The following is a 14,588-nucleotide window of genomic DNA, read 5'->3' on the forward strand; positions in this document are numbered from 1 at the left end:
GCCCTGGCTGAACAGGAAGGTGTCTGAACTACAGCCACAGCAGCCACACTCTTGCCAAATGATTCACTTTTGAGGTTTGGTACAACCAATGGCGCAAATCTAACCACAAAGTCGGAACAACTTTCTCAGGCATGAATAAAATGTTTACGTCAAGTGCCAGCTAATTAAAACTAGGCATGATATCTTCAGCGACAGAGTTTGGGAATTTGGGAGAGATCCTGGAGTGAAAAAATCAAGAGATTCAGTAGACATCTGACATATTAACCAGTTGTGCTAAATTTATTATAGAGCGGAAGTGGAAGGTTCTGCTTCTCCCTTGGCTAATTGCGGCAAAAGTGCAAGTTCCTAGGGGGCCCAAGCCCGAGTCTCTCCCTGTTTTGGTGATATGGTTGGCAGATGGCCAAACCATTTTATTTTGCCATGAAATTATATGGAATGACCTGCAGAGCAAGGCAGACCTTTTGACTCATAGTAGTTTCTGGTGGAACAGGTGTCCTCAGTGGCACTCCTGGTCTTTTGCCAGATATGTCACCTACAGCCATTCTTGGATTGGGACAGCTAGACCACAGTTGCTCATGTATCAGTAACCTTACAGCTGTGTAAGGTTACAATGGGGCTACTCTTGGGGTTGATCTGGAGGCTGTGGCCGGTACCGAACAAGGCAGAATGGTTGCTTGTGGGGGAAACTATTGCTAGCACATAACACTTTGCTTGCATGATTTGAACTGGCTTCCAATTTGTTACTGGACGAAGTTCAAGGTGTTGTTACTAACATTTAAATCCTGTATAGCCCGGGACCAGGTTACTTTAGAAGCCACCCTATCCCATATATGCCCAGTAGATGCCTAAGCTCTGTGGGAGAGCTACTCTTGCAAGTTCCAAAGATCTCAGAAGCCTGCAGCAACTCAGAGCAGGGCTTTTAGTGTTTCTGCCCTTGTTCTGTGGAATAACATTCCTGTCAAGATACATACAGCAGGCACCTACCATCTCCATTTTTCAGAAACAGTTGAAGATGATTTTATTTTGACAGGCCCCACAAGTATCCACTTCAAATATTGCTTTAAATGTATTTGTGTCTAAACATTGGTTTAGAATGTGATTAATACATTAACTGTAATAGTAATATGGTCTTCTAGACACACACACACACCAATTTATTTGTTGTTTTATTATTAATTAAATTTTTATCCTGCCCTTCACCCGCAGATCCCGAGGCGGTTCACAACATAAAAATACAACATAAAAACAACAAGATACATAATAAAAAATAAGAGCAAGCCAACAATCCCCCCTCCCACAAACTTGTTTAAAAGGCTTTTGAATGTTAATCAGCCAAAGGCCTGGTTGAAGAGGAACATTTTCACTGGGTGCCTAAAGGTGTATAATGAAGAAGCCAGCCGCACCTCCTTGGGGAGAGCATTCCACAAATGGGGAGCCACCACAGACAAGGCCCATTCTGGATACATAAAGCAAGACGTAGATCTGCTTTCAGAAAGATTCTTTCAGTGAGAAAGACAAAAATCTGGCAGAATCTCTGGATGTTTCTATTTCCCATCCTTTAAGCATACTTTGATTGAGTAGATAAACAATTCTCCAGGGCTGGATTTGAATCTCTTATTATGTTGCTTTTTTCTTATTATAACTCTGAACCACTCAGCCTTGAAATCAGCCAGACTGTAATAAAGGAAGCTATCGAATGCAACAAAACTACTGCAGAATGCACCATTAATACCAAAATATATTGATAATTATATTTATCACACTGGTATTCGGTGCCCAAAAAGGATAATGGAAGCCAGCCACACCCTGTCTTTTATCATTCCAAGTTGATGACACATTAAAATTTAATCACGGAAACCAGATGTCATACAATGGAAAGTTGTATACATGCATGTGAGCTTCGAAGCTCACACACCAACTTCGCCCCAGATGCCACAGGACAACCCCCTCCTCTCCACGTGCTCTCCATCGATCCTACTTCTGTCTGTGAAAACAAAATCTCTGGAGAGGCTGAATGTGCGGCATTGTCCTCAAATGAGACAAATATAAATGATTCCACTTCTGTTCCAATCCTCTCCCATTGCCCTAGGAGTTCCTTTAACAAACACTTTTCACATGCTGCACAGCATTTGATTATTCCTTCCCAAAATTGCATGCAGTGCAGCGGTCCTCAATCACAGCTGAGACAACAATGCCTACAGAATCCTCCAGCGAAAAAGCACACTGGCCCTGGAATGCAAATAAAAGTCGGGGAGGAAGTGAGGGAGCAAAAGGGAAAAACTAACAGTATCACTCGGCATAAAACTGTTAATTTATTCCAGTTGAAGAGCGTCAGATATAGCATGCTTTCAGAATTTCACTACGAGCAGCTTCTAGATCAGGGCATTATACAGAGGCAGCCCATGTTTCTCTCCTTATACCTTCACAGGAGAGAACTGCAGCTAATCACAGCCCCCCCCCCTAACCTAAATTGTTTGAAGATGTGCTGTGTGCTGAATGTCCCATTAGCACAAAGAATTCCACCTGTACAATGGGACTTCCTCTCATTTTCTCTACACATTCCTGCACCACCTGAAATCTGCTCCAAAGGGTAAGGGGAACTCTAGGAACAGTTTCTGGGGGGCATCGAGAAAGGAAGTCCCATTGGCCAAGCAGAAGTCCCTGCGTGAACAGAATGGGCTTCGCTGGATGCAACCCTACTTATTTTTAGGGGTATACAAAAACCATATTCGGCATACGGTACAACAGAAATGGGGATCCTGTGGTCCTCCAGATGTTGTTGGTCTGCAGCTCCCATCTGTGACATGCAACAACCACATTTCATCAAGAGCTTGCAGAAGTGGAAACGTAACCAACTGAGCCTTTAGTACAAGCTGAAGGACGAGAGCATAATGGCTCTCGTCCAGCAGCTCCCGGCCGAGAGTGAGCAGCTGGAGCATGAGATGCTGATGGAGCATGAGATGGAGAGGATGTTAACTGATGGTCAAACCAGGCACTATATGGGAACAAAGAAAGGGCAGAGGTCACTGATTCCGTCTCTCTACCCAGTTCTCTGGTAGGTCTACTAGGCTGGCTTTTGCTGAGTTGTAGCAGAACTGTTGGGTTCTGCTCAGAAGAGTGATGGGGTGTGTCTTGCTGCAAAATTGCCAGGCACCTGGCCCACAGATCTATTCAAGGATACCATCACCTTTGTTGTTTTACATTGCTACTGTTTGTGGGGGCCAATGGTGGTACTCCTCAGTGAGAATGTGGAACCCCAAGGGCGACGGTATACAGTTTATCCAAATCTCTTGGGTAAGGGGGTCTGTAGCTCTAATGGGAGTAAGGTTGTTGCCCATGAACATACATCTATGTGACAGAGTGTGGGACACCTGGTGCTTCTTTTAATTATTATTTTTGTGCAGACATTTCTATTGGGTCAAGGTCCAACCCCCTGCAATGCTGGAATCTCAACATGTGGTTCCCCATCCAAATTTGAAACCATACCGGGGCCTGCTTAGCTTTGCAAATGTGCTGGCAGTTTTATTGCTTTATCACTAGGACACAATCCTTATGATCACAAATGCAAATAGCATTGTGACATCTGCTTCACAAATTCTCTTCTCTTTGTTCTTGGGATTAGTTAAAAACTGAACACCAGAAAATTAAATCAATGCTCTCTGCATACTGCTGTCTAAAACATGGCCTCTGGGTGGAATTCCATTCAAACATGCTAGACTTAAAAAAAATACCTGAAGACCTCTCTCTCTCTTTTTCTTTCTTTCTTTCTTTCTTTCTTTCTTTCTTTCTTTCTTTCTTTCTTTCTTTCTTGGGAAGTTGCAATTTCCAGTGCTCAGTGGTTAAGAAGACCAAAGGCTGTTTTGAAATTGCAGCAGGACAATATTTTTTTTAATATTTAAATATTTTACAACTTCATTAGTGGACTAAAGTACTGTCTATATTTCTGAAATGGAAATAGTATTTTGAACAACTTTTAAAAGTTTGCTTTTGTCAGTTCCAGCTCTTTTTCAAGCCTACATTTTGAGGCCAGAAAGAAGAATAACTTGTTTCAGATGTAAAATCCAGAGGCTGGGCATTAATTATTGCCTTAGGTTTACCAGAATAGAGGATTTTAACTGAGCAGGTTTTAAGGAAATGGCCAATTTGGACCCAAAATATAAATCCAGTAAATCTACAATGGAGAAGCAGAGTTCCTTTTTACTACAATAGAAGAAAATAGGTTTTTTTCAGTGCAGTGGGAATAGCAGAGACAATTTCATTCTCTAGGGCTGAAGTCCTTTCTCAAAGTTCATTACAACTTGCAGGATTTAATTAGTGGCCCCCTCCTCATGGCCCTATGTACACAATAATACCTATCTCAATAGCAATTTGAGCATAAATGAGGAAAATTGTTAATGGCAGAGTGTGGAAAACCTAATAAATAATTTTGAGTAAACTGTAAAGGTAAAGAGACCCCTGGATAGGTGCCAATCTCTAAATTGACTTTTTCTAAATTATTCAGAAAAAGCAAAATTGAGTGTAATGGCCAGTAGAACACAAAAAACTTTTCATATTAAGCAAAGCATGACATTGCCTTTCAAAAGAGCAATTGGGAAAATTTTAAAAATAAATAAATCAACCACTTTAGGTAGCCAAAGATGTTTTCACATCTAACTTTCCTCAGTTACACAAATGCTGACCGGAAGTATTTATTTAGGATGACCAAGTGAGAAGCAAAACAAACACCTTCAAAAAACCCTTATTTTAAAGTCTGTCAAATATTCTGCTTCAGAAGTCTTATCCAACCATTTATTATGATTACTATAGAGGACAACTGCAAATAAAAGTCGATGGTTATTATCTTCCCCCCAATGCCATATTCTATTCTGCTGCCATCCATATGAAACCTCTGTCACCTCACAAAATATTAGCAATGAAGCCAGCCTGAGAAGGAGTTCACACATCCATGTCCAAGACTTGATGACTGCAGTATCAAGTTGCAGCGCATGTGACATGCATGTGAGTGAGACAACCTTCACAGGTCACACTTTTTCAAACATGGAGGCAATTCGCACATCTGGCTGCAAGTCACTAGATTATGCACACCCATCTGTTCTGCAGCCCTTAAGGATCCTTAATTCTAGAAACATTTACTGGAGAATAAGGTCACACAGATCACAGTGGGCCTTACTTCCAAGAAAACATCTGTAAAATTCTGCTGTAAATTGATCAGCAACAGATCCCTTTAGTATTTAAAGACAACATTGCTTCTTCTCCCACTCCCTCAACGGAAATACTGTATGGAAATCTGAATGGAAGAGAACCTCCTCTAAATCTCCAGATTGCATTTTGAAATAGATATATTTAGATACACTACTGCCCAATCTTTTTTTCCAGTGTGATAGATAATTCGTTTTGCAGGAGGCTATTCAAGCTGTGCAAATCAGATATTTTCCTCTTCCTATCACCCGCTTTGTGTGTGTCTGCAACAGTGTGCAGGTGTGAGGGGGAGAGATGTGCATTTTTGCTAAACTCTCTAATCTGTAGTAGACGATGCAGAATGGGTGCAGAAATACCTGCCGGAAACTCTTTGCCCTCTAGACACAAACCAGAGGGCAAATTGTATGTAACACTCTTCTGGAGCACAGGTTGGTTCTCCACCGACAGGTGATGTTCCTGCAACCTGGGTCAATAATGGGGATGGCGGGTGTTTTGGGAGCATGCAGTTAAGGGAGTCACTGAGGCTGCAATCCTAGACACGCTATCTTGAGAGCAAGTCCTGCCGAATTCAGTGACACTTACTTCTGAGTAGGCATGCCTAGGGTTGCCCTGCAAAACTTAAAGAGATCCAAACCGTTCCACCAGCAAGAAAACCGTCCCTTAAAAAAAACAAAAAAACAAAGCGAGAAAGAAACTACAGTAATCTAATTCCTTCGCTCCCCCCCTCTCCACGTCCCCCTTTTTTGAAGCAAACTAAAAGGCCGGTTCCTGTACCTAAAAGGGTGCATTCTTTTGTATGTTTACTCGGGAGTAAACCACGTGGGAGGCTTTCCAAGCAAACCTACCCAGAACCGGGTTGCTCGGCTGCAATCCTGGACTACTACTTCCTTGGAAACACGCAAGTTCTAGCGAGGCTTCTTTCCGAGGCAAATCTGCTTCGGATCCGGGGGAATCGCCTCGTCCTTTTGCGTTCGGCAGAGGGACGCTGCGGAAATGCCAGTCGTTCCCCGGGCTGTCCCGGGAGATCTCCGGGACGCGAAGGCTGCTCCGATGGCAGGACTTTAAACGACACCATTCAAAAGCCTCTCTGAGCAGAAGGGGGTAGGAGGGTGAGGGAGGGCGCGCGTGCAATCCAGAAAGGGAGACCGCGGAGGGGACACCGGTTCACTGACCTGCGCGGGCGGGATCCCGTCTGGCTTTCGCTGGAGGAACAAGGCTGCGAAGCGCCGGGCAGCCGGAACGACACCGAATCACCGCCCGCCTCGCTCTACAAGCCACCCGGCCAGCACTGCGCTCCGCCGAAGAAGCGGCTGGCAAGAGCCCGAGGGGCGTGGCTGCTGGTGGTCCGCCCCTGGGAGGGGAGAGACCCCCGCCGCCCAATCAGCAGCCGGCTCTCGCCCTCTTTAGAATAAAGACTCCCCATCGAATTCTTTCACCTCTGCCCGCAATCGCTTCACTTCGCATCTTCTAGAGCGGGTGGGGTGGAGGCTCCCTCCCTCCGCATAGATATGTGACATGCGAAGGCTCTGCTTTCCATTTCCTTCCAGACACACTTTTTTTTAAAGACCCCTCCCCACTTTCCCGTTTCAGTCTAAGCATCATTTACCTGGCCTGCTGAGAACAGGCAGGGCCGTCCCGGCCATGAGGCAGACTTGAGCAACCACCTCGGGCAGCCAGAATCCAAGGGCAGCTACCACGGGCGCCCCTGCTGAAGGGAGAAGCTGTGGCAGCAACGCAGGATTTAGGGCAGTGCTAGAGGTTCCCGCGCACAGGATGCTGAGCTGAAGGGACGCATGAGAAGGTCCATAACTGAGAAGATCCCATTTTTGGCCTGACCAAGGCAGCATATCACCAAAATCTACCCCCGCTTCTAGGTTCTGGTGAGATCTTGTGAGAGCCCCAAGAGAACTTGCAGGGATCTCGCTGGAACCCGGAAGTCGCCGCCACACAACCCAGGTAAGCAAGGCTTTGGCAGGGGCGCAGGGCGGCTCCTTCCTGTTTCACCTCAGGCAGCGAAATGGGGCAGGCTGCCCCTGAGAACAGGTACCCTTCTGCAATCCAACAAAGATTTCGTGCAGAAGGATCAACAGGACTTTGGGATGTTTTCTGGGAAAGCGGAGGCTGCTCCAATAGGGCTAAAGAGGTACAGCGTCACCAACCTCAGACTGCCATCAATCTGCCCCTTGCCCACCTGCCTGTCTTCTTCTTTCAACCAAACAGTTAGGGTTAGGGTTAGGCTCCTATCTATAGCACACTCCATTTGCTTAGCTGGTGGCTGGAGAAAAAGAATTTGCAACTGGAATGCGATCTATGAAAGAGACAGAGTTTTTCTCCCTGCCTGGGAGTGGTATGCTGTTTGCTTTTGGAGGAATTGGAATTGTCTGTCTGGATGTTGGCTTTTCCTCCATGCTCAGCTTGTACATTTGTAGATAAACAGATATTACAAAAGCACCATGCCTCCAGTGTTCTCTCTTTACAAGCAAACAGACCCAGGATTCAGTAGCCCCTACAACTTAAGACAGGTATAAACCTGACTTGATTTTAGCAAATGCAGTGGTGGGAAACATAGGAATATCCTACTGGATGAGGCCTAGTTGAACATCCTGCAACTTGTATTCAGAAGCATACTGCCGCTGACAGTGGATGAATTTGTCCATGAATTTGTCTAATCCTCTTTTAAAGCCATCCAAGTTAATGGCCATCACTGTCTCCTGTGGGAGTGAGTTCCATAGTTTAAAACTGCACAGTGTGAATAATTACTTCCATTTGTCCTGAATAAACAACTTCATTGGATGTTCCTGAGTTCTAGCATTACGAGAGGTGAAGAAAAACTTCTCTCTATCCACTTTCTCTATAGGATGTATAAATGTTATGCACCTCTAACCTCTCTCCTCATACTTGTCCTTTCTCTAATCTAATCCTCTGCTCCCAATGTTGCAACAGTTCCTCTTACGGAAGTTGTTCCATCCCTTGGATCATTTTGGTTGCCTTTGGTTAGCTTTGACTCCAGCACCCTTCAGCCCCAGCCCTGCTGGCTAATGGCCAGAGATGATGAAAGTTGTAGTCCAGCAACATCTGGGCACCACTTCGTTCTCCACCCATACTGTACAATACTGTACAGATTCTGACCCCTGAGAGTCTACAGAAGGATAGCAAGACATTTCAACATTGCTTTGTTGGCTTTGTGGATATAGTGGAGGCAGCTTGTCATTTTGTAAACTGGAATTCAATAGGGTTCCCCCTGACAATGTTGCATGCTTCTTCTTTCTTCTTCTTTGGTGATCACTCATAGCCGAGTAAGATTGTCTTCCATACAGATCCCGTTGCCTTAAAAAATCAAATAATATTTTACAGGATTCATCTCATCCTGGATATAGTCTTTTTGCACCGTTGCCTTCGGGCAAGAGATAGCCTACAGAACAATTAAATCAGGCACCCCCAAACTTCATGCCTCCAGATGTTTTGGACTACAATTCCCATCTTCCCCAACCACTGGTCCTGTTAGCTAGGGATCATGGGAGTTTTAGGCGAAAACATCTGGAGGGCCGCAGTTTGGGGACGCCTGAATTAAATTAAGAATGAATAGATTAAAAAACAGAGCTATATCCAAGAGCTATAACCATCTTAAATGCTGTAACTAAATAATATGATCTTGGGGAGTTGTATAGGTGTGTATGTGTGTGCGTGGCTGTAATTGTGTTTTTGTTTTGTTTTTATGGGATGGCACTCAATTTCGTTGTACTATGTACAATGACGGGGTGCGGGTGGCGCTGTGGTCTAAACCATTGAGCCTAGGGCTTGCCAATCAGAAGGTCGGCGGTTCAAATCTCCGCTACGGGGTGAGCTCCCATTGCTCGGTCCCAGCTCCTGCCAACCTAGCAGTTCGAAAGCACGTCAAAGTGCAAGTAGATAAATAGGGACCGCTCTGGTGGGAAAGTAAACGGCCTTTCCGTGCGCTGCTCTGGTTCACCAGAAGCAGCTTTGTCATGCTGGCCACATGACCCGGAAGCTGTCTGTGGACAAACGCCGGCTCCCTCGGCCTATAGAGCGAGATGAGCGCCGCAGCCCCAGAGTCGGACACGACTGGACTTGATGGTCAGGGGCCCCTTTACCTTTTTATGTACAATGACAATAAAGTATTTATCTTATCTTTATCTTATCTTAAACACAGTTTTAACAATGTGAATGTTGCATGCATGCATACCGCATCATCTTAAACAAACATAGTAAATGGTATTTATTAACTCATTTACTATAGTCAGTGAAGGGAAGATCATTTGCTGACTTTCAGTCTTCCTAATTTTGCCCATAAACCAGACCTGTTAAGCTGTTCTAAATGGCATTTACTTGGAACTCACAGGTTTCTTAATAAAAACTATATCCAACCTTCCAGTTATGTTGTGTTAAGCTGTAGTAATTCTTGGGACTAGACATTTCAGAGTTCGTTCAGTCCATCCATACAGTACTTCCTATTAATTAACTGAAGATATTTCTCTGCTAGAGCAACCTCTGGAGATACAACATTTTTAACAAGGGCCCTTCAGAATACCAGACAATTCATCATCCTAAATGTCATTTGTATTGTACTCACAAATTCATAGAGTCAATAGGAAATGCAAGACTCGTCACTCATCACATATATATCTGTATCAAATATTAAATGCTGTAATATATACGGTACTGGATCAGTCAATTATAATTTAACATTTGCCTAAACATCAAAATGTTTAACATTTAGCTGTTTTAAAGTTTCTATCTTTTGGAATAATAATGTGTTCAAAGACAAGAGTAGAATCACGAAAGAAAAGGTAGTTTCATCATCAATTATAGCTTTATTGAACATTTTTACAGATGAGCAAGAGAATGCCAGAGATAAAGAACTCATTGTATTTATGGCAGCTAGAAGAAAAATTTCAAGATATTGGGAAAAATATAAAATCGATATTCATATCAAAGTAATACTTTTTTCATGCCAACCAAAATGTTACAAAATGGTGTGTGACCTTTCAAGTGCTACCGTATTGGCCCAAATATAAGCCACACTCCCCCCCCCCCAAATTCTGACCATGAAAAGTTAAAGTGCGGCTTAAATTATCGACGTTACGAATATTGGCTTTTACTATATTGCTGCTTTTGAATTATGGTGCTGGAGGAGATTTGTGAGAGTCCCATGGACTGCAGGATGATCAAACCTATCAATTCTGAAGGAAATCAGCCCCGAGTGCTCACTGGAAGGACAGATCCTGAAGCTGAGGCTCCAATACTTTGGCCACCTCATGAGAAGAGAAGACTCCCTGGAAAAGACCCTGATGTTGGGAAAGATTGAGGGCACTAGGAGAAGGGGACGACAGAGGACAAGATGGTTGGACAGTGTTCTCGAAGCTACGAACATGAGTTTGACCAAACTGCGGGAGGCAGTGGAAGACAGGAGTGCCTGGCGTGCTATGGTCCATGGGGTCACGAAGAGTCGGACACAACTAAACGAGTAAACAAAAACAACATATCACTGCTGAAACAGACATACAGTAAACAGTGGTGGAGGAAGCCGCTCGGGCACCTGGAGCGGCAAACATGACGTGCACCTGGGGATGGGGCATCGCTGCGTAGGGCGCACGACACATGCGCCGTACGTAATGACGCCACACAAGTGTGCTACATAGCAGTTTGCTGGCGGCATGGTGCTGGGATCCTGTGCTCGTGGCTGCAGCCACGAACGGAGGACCCTCCACATGTGGCGGTGTGATGGCTGCTCACGGCGCCGTGGTGGGGCGCTGCCTTGTCACTCCCAGAGATGTGGCACCGGGAGCGCACCGCCCCCCCTGTTGTGACGCCACTGACAGTAAAACGGAACGGGTGTGAGTGCCTGCGGAATTTTAAGGGAGCGGCTTATGTTCAGGTATTGTCTCCTCCGCCCCCCTTGAATTTTAAAGGTGGGGCTTATATTCAGGTGCGTATTATATTCAGGCCAATACGGTATATATGAATAAGCATAAATAGAACTGTATTGCAAGTGCCACATGGAGGACTATAGGGTGACAAATGCCAACCTCCCATCGTAAGATCAGATCCTTATTCTTAGGCACTGGTCCAGCTACAGGTAGTTGAGACCAGCCCATTGCTTATTGCTACCCATGAGATTTATTCATGGTTATGGATTGGAGCCTTTGTACTTAACTATTAGTGTGCAATAGGAGGAGGAGAAAAAACTGCTGTGTCAGTATTCTGCCTTTGCCAATGGCTGAGTGCTTCTTGCAAATGATTCAGTGGAAGTCGAAGGGCAGCGATGCTGTGATCCAGTCCCTGCTATTAGGTTTCTGGCAGTGACATAGTGAGGCACACAGTGGACCTTAACTTTCATACCTAGCTACCCAGAATAATAAGAAAGGAAACTAATGATGCAATTCTCTGTGAAATTATTAGGCTCTTTTTAGAGACCACTAATGCTCCTTAACACTCAAGGGTGTGTATTTCAGAACTCTGAATAACCGTTGACTTCTGGTACAGACATTGTGCCCCTTCACACCTTATTGGTTTGCCACAAAGAGCTTGGCTGCAGCGCTGCTGCCATTGTGGCAAACACAGTGGTGATGGAAAGAGTGAAATGGCTTTCCGTTCTTTACAACTTTGAGTGGACATGCGTTTGCTTTCCTTTATCTGCACATAGAAGCTTGCAAGATGGCAGAGGTGAAAGGGAAACAAACATAAAGGCCTCTGGACTATGCAGCAATCCAAGCAACTATTGCAACATCCCTGCAGTGAAGTGATGTAGCTGTGTCAAAGGCATCATCTGCCTCTCAAAACATTGCATTCCAAACATTTGAAAGCATTGCACAGATTTGCAGCTAGATGCTTGCCACTAACGCTAGGAAAAAGAGAGAGATGGGAAAGTAATGTTACCGTATTTTTCGGGCCATAGGACGCACCTGACCATAGGACGCGCCTAGTTTTTTAGAGGAGGAAAACAAGAAATTTTTTTTTGCTTTCTTGAATTGTCCTAGGCATAGCAGCCAACTCCTAGGTGCCTTTGCCCCCCCCCCCAAATTAAATATTTGAGGAAGCTTCTTTTGCAAAGGGGGAAAGCTCCATTTTTTTTGAGGATCAGCTCAAAGTTGTGCAGCTTTTTTTTAAAAATGGGAAAAGCCCCATGGGGGGGGGGTCAGCTCACAGTTGTGCATCTTTTTTGTAAAGGGGGAAAGCTCCATTTTTGAGGATCAGCTCAAAAATCCTGTTTTTATGGGGTTCAACTCACAGTTCTGCAGCTTCTCTAGGAAAGGGAAGGGACCCATTTCTACAGTTTCCAGACAGATAATCTAATCAACCAATCACATGTCGCTGGGGAAACAAGCAGCCTCCCTCTGCAGACAACAATTCAGGCCTGGGCAAGGGGCCTGAGCAGGGCGGGAAGGGAAGGGAAGGGAAGGGAGCTAGCTCCCTTATCTCCCTCCCTGATCTCTTGCAATCAGCTGCTGAGCAGGTCCTTTCAACACACTCTTCCCTCTTGTTAGCCTTTAGCTCTTTCTAAAAAGAAAAAAGAAAAAAGAGCACGATCTGCCTTTCGCCCCTGGGCAATTTGGCTCCAGGGACCATACATTCACTCCATAAGACGCACAGACATCTCCTCTTACTTTTTAGGAGGAAAAAAGTGCACCTTATGGAGCGAAAAATACTGTAATTTTAAAGCATCTGTTTATCTGGGCACCACATGCAGATATTTATATACAATTTTTAACATCTGAAGGGCTAGCTCATGCTTTGTGGCCATGATTCTTCTGAAGCTAACCTTTTCTTATCTAGGAATATCCTGGTTGTACATAAATAAAAGACAAATATCTCTATCACACCATCACCATCGCATAGCACAGCACAGTGGTATAAAATATAGCGGCACAATTGTTGCCATCTTTTTTTTATAAAAAAAGAAGAAGAAGATACAATCACATGAATGCCTCCAGAGAGTGCACTAGCAGCAGCCTAGTCTAAGATTGTGTGGGATGCTGTCTCTCATGAGATTAACTACTGCTCTCTAGTCTAGCCCATCCAATAATGCAGTCTGTGTCACCAGCTGAGAATGTAGGAATAATAAAAGTTTGTATCTCCTCTTGCATTGGTGCAACATTCACGGCTCAAGGGGGCTCTGAATTTCCATTCAGACACAGAGTCTGAAAAAGCCAGGAGTTTAATAATAATGGAGAGATTGAGTGTTTTGATATTGTGCTTTCTCTGCTGTGGGACCCAGCTTCTATAAAACAAGCATGGAGGGTCTCTCTGCAGATTCCCCATAGCTCCTGCAAGCTGTGAGAGTGGTACTAATTGTTTTGGATAACAGTTTCCCCTGATTTTTAGTTACGACATTATTTAATGTGCTCTTTGTGGTGCTGAATGAACAGTTCCTTCTTTGTGTCTTCAAATTCCCACTGGCACCCAATCTCTTCTAATCCACCATTCATTTATTACAGAAAAAGGATGCCTGACAATCAGCGTACATGGTATTTTGAAGTTAATTCTCTGCACATTAAGCAAATGAGGGCATTTGCATATTTTCTAGATATATATTGTCTAGTATATTGGGTCGTTAAAGTGAGTGAAATGGCGTTAGTTTATTTCAGTAAAAATTGTTTTGCGATGACATGCTTTATATACCAGGCATGTTTTATGCATAACATGAATACCATAATCTTTTCATATGTTTCCTTTGGTTCATCAAACCTCATCCTGTGGTATTATTTTATACACAAATAGGTGATTGAATCGACAAGAAAATAGTAGGGAATCGTGGGAAATTATGTTTTTCCATTCTTTGTGTTTTGTCCAAATAGGTCAATAGGAGGGGATACTGCAGACCAGGTGGGGAAGCCATGGGGCTTCATCTGCATAAGGGTCCAGCAGTTCCCTACCCCTGATTTATAGGTCTCAACAAAAAAGTGATTGGACAATTATGTGAACAAAGCAAAAAGGAATATTATCTGCACCATGTGATACTGTACATATTTCCCCCTCCCCACGCTGACCACATTATGGCCATTTGCTTTCCCACCAACATTTCCTGTTAGAAGCATAATTCATGAAATAACCAGAGGTTATAATAAGGATGTAGTTGTCAAGCATGTACCCATATCAAGTGTTTCATCTTCAGTTCCACTCCAGTTTAATTAGAGTTATTAATATCTTTCAGCCAGTGGCAGCTGCTGATTTGCATACATGAATAAACTATCAATCTATCTGTCATTTTTATAAAAAAATATTGTGTTCTTCTCTCTGAACTACCTGAAATGAAGGAAAATCTTCTGGACAGTCCCGTGGCAGGGGTGCAGATCAGTAGTTATAGATCAGAGATGGGGAAGCCCGCAGCAGCAGCCAACATGGTCAGTGCTCAGGAATGATGGGAGTTG

The sequence above is a fragment of the Zootoca vivipara genome, chromosome 4 (assembly GCF_963506605.1).
Source record: "Zootoca vivipara chromosome 4, rZooViv1.1, whole genome shotgun sequence".
Lineage (NCBI taxonomy): Eukaryota > Metazoa > Chordata > Lepidosauria > Squamata > Lacertidae > Zootoca > Zootoca vivipara.